The 12,291-nt window shown below is 42.5% G+C and overlaps 1 protein-coding gene across 8 annotated transcripts in view; it reads right to left on the bottom strand.

Annotated features, from left to right (window-relative positions):
• Positions 1–11,954, bottom strand: part of PCGF5 (polycomb group ring finger 5) — a 122,079-nt gene extending 110,125 nt beyond the window's left edge. For all 8 annotated transcript variants that reach the window (XM_078346001.1, XM_078346004.1, XM_078346003.1 and 5 more), the window contains exon 1: positions 11,861–11,954. The gene's annotated coding sequence lies outside the window, so the exon portion shown is untranslated. The remainder of the gene's footprint in view (positions 1–11,860) is intronic.
• Positions 11,955–12,291: the final 337 nt, after the last annotated feature.

Genomic DNA, 12,291 nt, shown 5'->3' with positions numbered 1-12,291 from the left:
TTTTAGTTTCTACTTTATATTCTGGTCCACCCAATGAAACTTTTTGTTTAAATTTTAAAATCTAAGATTTATTATTCTCTGATTATTACTTTTTCACAGTCCCCATTTTTATTTTATATAAACAATGTCTTCTCCTCTCTTTACATATGAATTATAGGTGTTATGGCTTTGATTATTTTCATTTTCTTCTCCTTGCATTTCTGCTTTCTCTGTGATTTTTGTTGTTCATTTGTTTTGAGTTTTGCCTTTTTTATTGAAGGCCTTCTTCAAATGTCTCATATTCATTTACATTTAAGAACAAAGCATCGAAAAGCTGACTGCAAGTTCCAGGTTCACAGGGGGAGGGAAAGGAGGGAGGAGGGTTATAGGGTTGTTGAGTGATAGACTCACTGTAGAAAGAATGTGTGGTCAGTAATGTTTTTCATTGTGGGACCTCAAATGTCAGTTTCTGTAAGTCCTTCTAAGGCTGCTCATTTTACCAGTCCTGACTGGATAATTACCTGACTATCCTAGGATTGGACTTGGGGAAGAGTATGGAGTCTCACTGTTGAGTGAGCAGACTTTCATTAAATTCCTTTTTCAGGTGATCATTTTATCTTTCTCCTGTTTTGTCTGGCATTCCTAAATCCAGAACCTCTATTTTACATTAATTTCTCAGAAAAAAAAAATGCCCAGTCTCTGTCAAAGACTTCATCTTGCTGTATAGCATAGGAGAAGTGAACTGAGTCTAGTTCCCTTACAGATTTTCTGCCTATCCTTCATTTTCAGGCCTATGTCCCACTCCAAAGCCTCTAATTCCAGAAACTTTCTGGAATTCTAGGGCATATAGTGGCTGTATCTTTCCATTATCCCCGCTCAACTTCAGTTAAAGGCACTTAGATACCAACTTCCTTCGTTATACTAAGGCAGATGCCACAGGTCTATTTGCTTTTCATCTTCCAAAAATTTGCTGGTGCCTCCTCTCTACTGTTGCCTCTTCTCATATTTACCATTACTGTAATGGCGTTGCAGGAGAGACTGACAGTAGACACATCGTTCCATCCACCAAATTCTAATCTGAAGTCTCATTAACTAAATCTCAAACCACAGACTGCCACCAAAGATGAATCCTTATCAACTTCTTTTAACAGTCATAATTTTTCTGTCTTTTACAGACATGCCTGATTAGATATTTTTCCAACTATTTTAATGTTTATTACCCTTTATTTTTTAATCATTAAAAAAAATTCAAGAGAAGGCTTTTAGATGCCACAAGACTTTTAATCTATTAATTCATAAACTTAAGTCTTAAAACATGATAGGATTTATTGTAGTAGATTATAATCAAACAAATACAAATACAGATTTTTTTTTTTGAGACAGAGTCTTATTCTGTCACCCACACTGGAGTAAGTTCAACCTACCACTTGTCCTAAATACTAAGTTCACAGTTTTAGAAATAAGAAATAAATTATAAGAGTAACTACAGAATAAAACACTAATATTACACTTTTGATCTTGTTCCACTTGAAAAAAGTGCATATTTTGGACTTGCCAAAATGTATAATTGCATCCTGCTACTACTCATGACTTCTGTGGGGGAAATAAAAAAACCATCTAGCAGAAGAATAAAAGATTCCCATGGGAGGAAAAATAAATTAAATTGGTCTATTTCTTGAGCCGGGTGGTAGTTACATGGATATTCACTTTTTAAAATTCATTAAACTGTGTATTTACATTTCAAAAGTTTTCTGTATATGTTATATTTTACAATACAAAAACTTTTTTTAAAGTTAAAAGAGAAATAAATTAAAAAGGCAGAAATTTCATTTGTCATGAAACACACTGCCTTAATCTCACTCGGCCAGACACACTATAACAGGAACAACAAGAGAAAAGTTGTCATGATTTACTTTAAGGGCCTAAACCAGCGCCCCAGCAAATTTCAATAGTCATCTTTGTTGTTTTATTCAAAAAACACTTTAAAAATTAAGTTCTTAAACATCACAGTATACGTTGCATCCCATATGGTAATACTGACAACTTACATTTGCATAACACTATTTACTCGCAAAGAGTTTTCCCATCGAATACCTGGGAGATAGAGCAGATATTATTTTTCCCTACACTACAGATGAGGAAATTTAGGTACTTACAGAATCAGGACTAATTCCAACTTCCACATGTCGAATTAAGGGTTCCTTTAAAATTTTATGAAGAGAAAGATCTTTCTACTTTTCAAAGTTCTGAGTTCAAAAACAGGATCTCAAAGCTGGTAGTGTCTGTCACCGCATTTGTGAGTTTCCTTACATTCCCAGTGAGGAAGGAGAGATTCACTAAATATGGCTGTGAAAGCAATAAACTGAGGACCTATGCACAAACGTTTCCAAGTCATTTAATTCACTTCTAGTTGACATTAAAATGTGTCTGCTGCCACAAAGGTTTAACTCAGATGCAAATATAAATGTTACCAGTACTCAGTAACCTATGTTCAAGGGGAATCAATACTATTTTGCCATTCAGGAAGTGTTTAAAGGAGAGATATGACCCATCCATTCCTGGCTTCTCATCTACATCATACTATTCCCCACAGATGTGGAGTAATTTATTTGGTTGGTATATGACAGTCATGGGTCTACTTCTTGGTATGGTGAAAAGGTATTCTAAGATTTTGTTCAGTGGATACTTTACTTACTTATTCTGCCCTAGAAGGCATTTATTTTCTTCTGGAACAGAGTTTTGTTCTGTGGCCCAGGCAGTACACAATCCCTGCTCACTATAACCTCCACCTCCCGAGTTCAAACCATTCTTCTGCTTCACCCTCCGAGTAGCTGAGATTACAGGGTGTGCCACCACAACCGGCTAATTTCTGTATTTTTAGTAGGATTTCACTATCTTGGCCAGGCTGGTTTCAAATTCCTGACATCAAGGGATCCACCTACCTCCACTTCCCAAAGTGTTGAGATTACAGGTGTGAGCCACCGCTCCTGGCCCCAGAGGGGCAATATTATCTGAGATTCAGAGATTCCAATTCTTTCGAGAGCCAGCTCCACCATGCATGTCTGTAATCCTGGGAAACTCACATATATCTAGACATGTTTAAAATATTTCAAAGCTTCCTCATCTTTAAAATAAAGGAACAACTTCCTTATCTTTAAGGTACTTTCCAGCTCTATAGACTAAATGCTCAGAAAGTCATTAGGAGGTGTATTCTATAGTTTTAAAGACAGACACTGACACTGACATAAAATCATTTTGATATTTTGGCCTCATAGCTCCCAAAGACCAATGATCTTCTACCTCCACTGGCCTGTGATACTCAACATCCCCACGCTCAGCCACACTTGAATTTTTGTCATCACTCAGAACTGATCTCTCCACAATAACCCTGAAAGTTCCTCATTCCCTTCACTACTACCCTCAGAACCTCGCTCCACATTCCCGTTTTCCCCTTTCCTTCACTCTTGCTGAATCAGCCAATGACATACTCTAATCTTATATCCCCTCCTATTCTCCCAGCCCATTGACACTCTAGTGTCACTTGTGTTCCTACTCAACCAAGGGCCCATATGGAGTTGGCAGTTTCAGTGATACTCACACCATCTTTACTTCCAGTTTTCTGAGCATTGCTGGAGAAAGTAATGAAATACAGGAGTGATTCATCCTATCACTAGGCTAAGGCCTTCTAGCAACTTACCAAGCCCTCATCACCTTTGGCTCCCCACCACGCAGACCCAAAGCTTTCTAAACCTTTTCAACTCTCTTCCACTGCAACTTTACCCCTCACTCCCCACTTACTTTTAGCAAATCAATAAAAGAGAACAAACCCATTTCAAGTGCAGCCACCTGCGAGCCATCTACTTTCCTTTTCTGAACTCAAAATTTCCTTTTGCCTTCATCTAACTTCTTTCTTCCTCCAAGTCACATCTGCATTTTGTATTCTTCTACGTTCTATGGATTTGGACACATGTATAATACCATGTACCCACTGTTATTATTATACAGAGCAGTTTTACTACCCTCTGCCTGTTCAACACTCCATCATCCTAACTCCTGGCAACCACTGATTTTTTTTTTTACTGTCTCTATAGTTTTGCTTTCCCAGAATGTTGTATAGTTGGAATCATACAGTATGAAGCCTTTTCAGATTGGCTTGACCTAGGAACACGCATTAAACTTCTTCCATGTATTTTCATGGCTTGATAGCACATTTGTTTTTAGCACTAATATCCCATTGTCTGGATGTACCACAGTTTATCTTGAATGATATCTTGGTTGCTTCCAAATTTTACCAATTATGAAGAAAGCTACTATAAACATCAGTATGCAGGTTTTTGTGAAGCCACAAGTTTTCAACCTTTGGGTAAATACCAAAGAACGCAACTGCTGGATTGTGCAATAAGCATGTTTCATTTTGAAAGAAACCCCCAAACTGTCTTCCAAAGCAGTTGTACTGTTTGACAGTCCCACCAGTAATAAATGAGATTTCCTGTTCCTCCACATCCTTGCCAGCATTTGCTGTTGTCAGTGTTCTGAATTTTGGCTATTTCAATTGTATATAGTGATATATCATTGTTTTGATTTGCATTTTCCTGATAACATATGATGTGCAGTGTCTTTTCATATGCTTATTTGCCATCTGTGTATCTTCTCTGGTGAGATGTCTCTAAAGGTCTTTGGCCCATTTTTTAAATGAGTTGTTTATTGTTCAGTTTAAAGAGTTCTTTGTATATTCTGGATAACAGACTTTTATTGGATATGTCTTTTGCAAAGATTTTCTCCCAGTCTCTGGCTCATCTTCTTCTTCTCTTGCCAATGTCTTCTGCAGAGCAGAAATTTTTAAATTTTAATGAAGTCCAGCTTCTCAATTCTTTCATGGTTGTTCCTGTGATGTCATATCTAAAAAGTCATCACCAAACCCAAGGTCCTCCATATTTTCTCCTATGTTATCTTCTAGGAGTTTTATAGTTTTACATTCAGGTCTGTGATCCATTTTGAGTTAATTTTTGTGACAAGGCTAAAGTCTGTGCCTAGATTAACTTTTTTTTTTTTTTTTTTTTGCATATGGATGTCCAGTTGTTTCAGCCCCATTTGCTGAAAAGACTATCTTTTCTCCACTGTATTACCTTTGCTCCTTTGTCAAAAATCAGTTGACTATATTTCTGTGGGTCTATTTATGGACTCTCTATTCTGTTCCATGATCTATTTGTTTAATTTTTTTTGCCAATACCACTGTCTTGATTACTACAGGTTTATAGTAAGCCCTGAAGCTAGGTAGTGTCAGGCCTCCAACTTTGCTCTTCTCCTTCAGTATTGTGCTATTATATGCAGAGGTCTTTTGCCTCTGCATATAAACTTCAGTCAGTTTGCCAATATCCACAAAATAACTTGCTGGGATTTTGACTGAGATTACATTAAATCTACAACTACAGTTGGGAAGCACTGACAATATTGGGTCTTCCTACCCATGAACATGGAATATATCTCCATTTACTTAATTCTTCTTTGATTTCTTTTATCAAAATTTGCTAGTTTTCCTCACATAGACTTTATACATATTTTGTTAGATATATATCTATCATATTTCACTTTGTTTAAGGTACTAATATACTGTTTTTAATTTCAAATTCCAGTTGTTAATTCCTAGTATATAGAAAAGTGATGAACTTTCATATACTAGCCTTGTCTCTTACAACCCTGCTACAATTGCTTATTAGTTCCAGGAGGTTTTGTTGTTGTTGTTGTTGAGTCTCTACATAGATAATCATGTCATCTTCAAACAAAGGTTTATTTCTTCCTTTCCAATCATCATATCTTTTATTTCCTTGTTTTTTGCCACATTTTCCCATAAGTAACTTCTTTATTCATATCATGATTAGGGCAATCGATTCAATTATTCAAAAATAGGCTCTCTTCTAGATTAAAAGTGAGCATTATTACCCACTTTTATCCTGTATCCTGTATCCAAATATTATACTGTAATTAAACTGGGCAATCTGCATGTACGGTTAACCTATCCTACCTCTCCTACTTGAGGAGTCCCTAGTGTATTAACTGCCCTCCTACATCCTCCCTTGATTCATTCCTTTCCTCTCTACTGGCAACCACACTACGCACAAATGTTCTCATACCTTCCTTATGGTTTTAAGAAAGTTTCATTGACACTTTTCTTGCCTCAAGTTATTGTCTTCCTTCCTACCCCAGCCTCTGATTTTCACAGCCCAATCGCAATTTACACTTGCTCTCCCATTTCCTTCCATCCTGGCACGCTTCAGGTAACTAGCTGACTTTTGTTATCCCCACTGCCCAACTGACTCTGCTCCTCCAAGGCTACTGATGATGGTCTCACTGACAAATCTAATGTCCTTTCCTTCTTCACCTTTCTTTGCCCTGTTTTTCTCATTCTCCTCCTGCTTCTTTCTTCTGAGCATCCTGTCTGCCTCCTCCTGTCTCCCTCAAGCCCACGAATACTAGCTTTCACAAGGCTCTATCCTAGCCTTTTATTCTCACCACACTCTGAACGGTTCTCATAGGTTCACCATCCCCCTCCAGAAGGATGCCCCAAATCTTTCTCTATTTTTAATGGCTCTCATCCATCTACATGGTCCACAGGCACATACAAGTTAACACATCCAAATCCAAACCAATAATCACCTCCATTAATTAGACAAACATTTATTGATTGCACACTACTTGCAGGTGCTTTACTAGTGTCCCTGCCTATTTCAGTCCTTGCCAACACCAACTTAAGTGACTCAGCTCTGTCTTTGATTTCTTCCTCAACTCCTACATCCAATTAGCCAGCAAGTTCTGCTTCATTTACCTCTGCGGTATCTTGCCCAACTCAACTGCCTCCACCATAATTTAGGTTCTCATCACTTCTCTTCTGGAGAATATTTCAGCAGCTACTTAACCGGACTACCTGTGGCTCCTGTGATGAAAATTACTCTTTCAAAGCATAGTCTTGATCACATCATTCCCCCATTAAAGTACTTCTGATACTTACCTGCTAAACTGTCTCCTTAGCCTAGCATTCAAGATGCTTCACAATATAGCCCTAATTTCCCCTCCCCATGCAGCATTCTCTCCCATTATACTGCCTCCAGGCTCCTCAACCTCCAGTTTAACCACATTCTTCTCCAAACCTGGATATGCTCATATATTCTTGCCTTCAAGTCTTAGCACAAACTGGTCTCTACACCTCTGCCACTTGAAGTCCTCTCAATTCTTTAAGGTCTTGCTCAAAATTCCCTAATTAAATCTTACCCATTTTTTTTTTTTCTGGCTAGAAATAGTCTTTTCCTCCTCTAAATTCACAAAGTATTTTCCTTATGCCTCTCTTAACAGTTCTCCCATGTAAAACAGTCTTTAGTTATCTGTCTTATGCTCTCTATATGACTCTTAAGCCTCTTAAAGAAAGAGTATCTACGTCTAATTAACCAGTATACTCCTTATTTTGCTAGATGAGAGGTGAAATATTCAAGTTAGCTTCATATCCATTATATAGCATATAAAATAATGAATATATGGCATATAAAATAATGACAATGTACTTATCATAAGTTAATTTAGACAAATTCTTAAGAAGGTCTAGAAACTAATAATTTTTATATTTCTTATGTGAATTACCTTAAACTAAAATTTCAGGAGAACTGTATATTTCTTTACGGGTTCCTGAAACCATAGAGCTGGACAAGATCTTAGAGCTCATTAATTCCCCTCTCCCATCCCGACCACCAATTCTCAGTTGAAAAAATGGAAACTTCTGAGACATTAAGCTGCCCCCATGGTTACACAAGTCTGTAGTCATAACTATAGCAGTTACCATTTATTAAGAGCCTCTTATACACCACACACTTTATATATATATGTACACACACACATTATCTCAGTCTCACACAATCCTTCAAGGTAGATGGCATTATCACCACTTTAGAGATCACTTGTTGTGGAGAGCTCTGCTCTTGCTAAGGGCAGAGCTGAGTTTTAGCCCCAAATCTGACTGGCTGTAACCTAGGCTTTTCTATTGAATGCTCTGACAGAGGCAAGACCTATCAGATGTCCTGACTGCTGTCTCCTACTGTTTCTCCAAGTAAATAATTATGCCAAGTAAGCAAATATGCACACTTACAAGTTTTAAGCCTTTTTCTTTTTAAAGTGGAAGCATAAAAATTAAACAGTAGTTTCATTATTATAAAAGTTCTAAGGTTAAATCTAAGGTTATTTAGTATCAACATCTGATTCTATTGTCAGAAAACTTCTTTAATGTGGAAAGGAGATATGTTTTCCTGCTTTTTCACTTCCTAAATATATTTTTGACTTAAAATCCATCTGCTTTCTTTGTTTTCTTTTTTTTTTTTTTCCTTTTTGAGATAAGGTCTTGCTTTGTTTCCCAGGCTGGAATGCAGTGGTGCAATCTCAGCTCACTACAACCTCTGCCTCCTGGGTTCAAGTAATTCTCTGCCTCAGCCTCCCAAGTTGCTGGGATTACAGGTGCCCACCACTATGCCTGGCTTATTTTTGTACTTTTAGTAGAGACAGGGTTTCACCATCTTGACCAGGCTGGTCTTGAACTCCTGAGCTCATGATCCATCCACATCAGTCTCCCAAATTGCTGGGATTACAGGCGTGAGCCACTGTGTCCGGCCCAACTGCTTTCAATAAGCATTTGTTGAGCCCCTAGATGTCCCAGGCACATGGGAGGGTACAAATGTGAATAAGACATGATTTTTCCCTCTGAGAGTTCACAAGGAAAAGGCAGACAATCAACTAATGATAGAAACCACTCTTCTCCACCTATAGCAGCTCTGGCTAATTCAGGAACTTCCAACCACTGAAGCCTTCTCAACCACTTGAGCCCTTTATGGGAGTCAGAGTCTTAGTTCTAACTCTTCCCTGTATCTTAGGAAGTCATCTCTGTGCCTTAGTTTCCTTGGTAAAGAGACTGATTAAAAATGAATGAACTGTGCCAAGTAATTTCAAAGTCTCTTTTAGCTCTAAAATTCTACTGTCTCTGAGCTTACTCTTGAGATTATGCTTCGGCAAGTGATCACAGCTACTATTATGGAAAGGGAACTGCTAGATGTCCATTCTTCCTCAGCACTAACTTCAGAAATACTGAATTCAGAAAATACTGCTACAAGACTGGGGCTGAGTAACATGCCTCCAAAGTTTATCCTATAAACTTTATCAAAGTTTATCCTCTAAAGGGATATTATTAAATGTGACATTCAAATCCTTCTTACATTGTAATTCTTTGGAATTCATTTAAGGTGTTTAAAATATAATTTTAAATAACTCCTTTTATCTACTCTTTTGTGGCATTACCGACATGAATAACAACAAATCAGAGTGAAGGCCTCCGCAGCATAAATCCTGTTTTCACTCGATTAAATTAGTACTTCATATTGGATCACTTGAGCCTAGGGGGTTGAGGCTATGATTGCGCCATTGCACTCCAGCCCCTGTGACAGAGTGAGACCCTGTCTCAAACAAAAAACCTTCATATTAAGTGTTATCTTATGGACCTTCCCAAACTGCAGCTAAACTTCAGGTTGTTTTCCAGGCAGTGGGGAGCGAAAATATAGAAATGTTAGTATTCCAAATGAGTGGAAACACATGACCGCAGGACTTGACTTTGCTGATTCCATTTCAAAATCCTGCACTTTTTTTTCAACTAGCACAGAAAATATTTTTAATCATCCAAAAGTTACACAGTAACATACTTTCTCTTGACAGGGCTCCACATGTTTTATCTTTCTTTATACTAAGTGTCTTAGGATATGATGCTCTAACCCATCTAACATCACAGAAGAGAAAATCAATCAAAACCAGGAGGAAAAAGAATCAGAATTGCACCAACTTGCTGACTTTCCACAAAAAAAGCACTTAATTTCAACTGTCAAAAACAGTCCTACCAAGAAATCAGGAAAAGAGTTTATTCATTCACGAGTCAACAAATACTAAGTGTTTCATGAATGCCAGGCACTGTTCTAGGTGCTAGGGTTTTATCAGTGAACAAAACAGCCCAAATCCCTGCCATGGTGGAGCTTACATTCTAGAAAGAAGAGATCTGACTTAAAAGAACTTAGAAACAAAGTAAGATCAGATAAGCGATTAACTGTGAAGAAAATAAAATAGTATTATGGGGTGGCTCCTGGGGGCAGGGGTCCGGAGATAATGAAGGCGATCAGGAGCGCCTCTCTGAGTAGATGCCACTTGAGATGAGTCCTAAATGATAAGAAAACTTTATTCAATCTTACTAATGTGGGGTGGGAATGAGTCAAGTTAGTCTTTGAGAATGATCACAGTGGGAAAAATTCTGTATTCATGAATGGTAAACGAGGTTCCTTTTAGGATCTGGCTTTTTAAAAACCCTCAAAAAAACTAGCCTTAAGGAGTCACATTTTTCTTTTAAGATCCATTTTAAAAATTTTTCAAATTACTTTAGAGCTACTTAGGTAGACGCAAGTACTAGGAGGATTCCTTCAGAGTCCGATATCTCCCTCACTTGACACCAAATACTGAATGAGACAGGACCCAGCCCTGCAGCGAACCAGAGCTCCTCCACCTATTGATTAATGCAGCCAGGTGGAATTTTGTAACTCCTTCAAGAACGTGAAACAAGCCTTGGGGAATGTGGGGATCCTGACCCCCCAAAATTACTGTGGAAGGGAGAACCCCGCTGCCCCTTTGCACTGTCTCCTCCGCTCCTCCGGGCGTCCCTGATTCCCCTCTCAAAGTTATTGTGGAAGCGGGGGACTCCGCTGCCCTTTTGCACTGTCTCCCCCACCCCTCTGGGCGTCATCACTGCAGAGGGGCCGCTCTCCCTGGGTCAGAGACACTCGGCGAGTACGCGCGCGTGTGTGTACCCCGCATGAATCATCGGGCCCGGTCTGTGGGGCGATGATTCATTCACTGCCCTGGAGCTCACCGCCACACGTTCCGGGCGTACTATGACGGCCGCACACGCAGCTTCCTTAATATTAAACAAATGTTTCAAAGTACAAACGCCTGGGGCCAGAAACGTGTAGACCTAGGCGAGGTGGCGGCGTTTCGGCCGCTGCCCGAGTGTTGGCGGGGCGGGGAGGGGAGAGACCGGCACGTCCGTCCGGGCCCCCGCCAACACCACGGCACGCGCGCGGGCGGCGCCCGCAGGGGGGCGCGGAGGGCGTACAGGTGGGTCCCGCTGGGTCCTGCCTCCAGCCCCTCCCTGCCACTCGCGGAAGGCCACCGCGCCCTCCCCAACGCGCCTCTCGCTCGCCCCTTTTCTCTCCGTGACATCTTATATAATAACCTGAGCTAATCAAAACGGAAGCGACGCGCGCAGCCGGGAGCAGATGCTCGCGCCCCGAGCCCGCGGCCCCCGAACTAGGCGCCGGGGCGCGCGGTTGCTGGCGGGGGAAGGGCCCGAGCGCCGAGTCGGGTCGTCCCTCCTCGGCGGAGGCGCCACTGCAGCCGGTCCCCGTCAGGAAGCCGCGAGCGTCACAAACTGCGTCAGCTTCTTCAAACACATTTCATGGTCCCCTTACAGCCAGGGAGCCGCTGCTCCCGCGGCGGGGCCGCGGCCGGGGCTGGAAGGCGCCCCTCTGGGGAAGAGAAAGTTCCTCGGGGCCCTCCCTTTGCCCGCCCGGCGCCCGGCCCCGCCGCGCCTTGAGCCCCTCTCCGCGCGCCGCCCGCCCGGCCGCGCCGCCCACCGGCCCGCACCGAGGTCAGGTTAGGCAACTTGTGACCCCGAGGCGCCGGGCGGCCCCTTCCAGCCCGCCAGGCTCGCCCAGCTCCCGGGGCCTCCCCCCGGCCCCGCGGAAAACAGCCACGCCACAAACTTCCCTGGGCCGCGTCGGGCGGGGAAGCCTCCCGGGTCCCCGCGCATCGCCCTTACCTTGCTCTCGAGAGGCCACGATCCGGGCGGGCCGCGCGGGGCGCGTGGAGCGCGAGCGCGCGCGCGTGGGGCGGTAGGTGAGGGAGCCCGCGCCGGCGGGGGCGGGGCGGGGCAGCGGGGGTGCGAGCGGCGCGGGGCGGGGGCTGGGCCGGCCGGGCGGGCGGGCGCGAGGAGAGCAAAGCCCTCGGCGGCGGCAGCGGCGGCGGCGGCGCTGGCGGCGGCGGGCGCGGGGCGAGCGCGCCGAGGGGGCGGAGGAGTTACCGTGGGTTTGTTTACGCATTGCTGCCCGGCTCGGGGCACAGCCCGCACTCCCTGATTGGACACAAACTGGGGCACAGCCTCTCGCCGCCGCCCGCCAGGCCTCCTCGAGCCGCCGCGCAGCTCCCGGAGCGCCTTGCCCGGCACGGCCCACGGCGGTGCCCAGGCCTGGA

This window comes from Callithrix jacchus, chromosome 12 (assembly GCF_049354715.1).
Source record: "Callithrix jacchus isolate 240 chromosome 12, calJac240_pri, whole genome shotgun sequence".
Lineage (NCBI taxonomy): Eukaryota > Metazoa > Chordata > Mammalia > Primates > Cebidae > Callithrix > Callithrix jacchus.
This window is presented reverse-complemented; position numbering and strand designations above follow the sequence as displayed.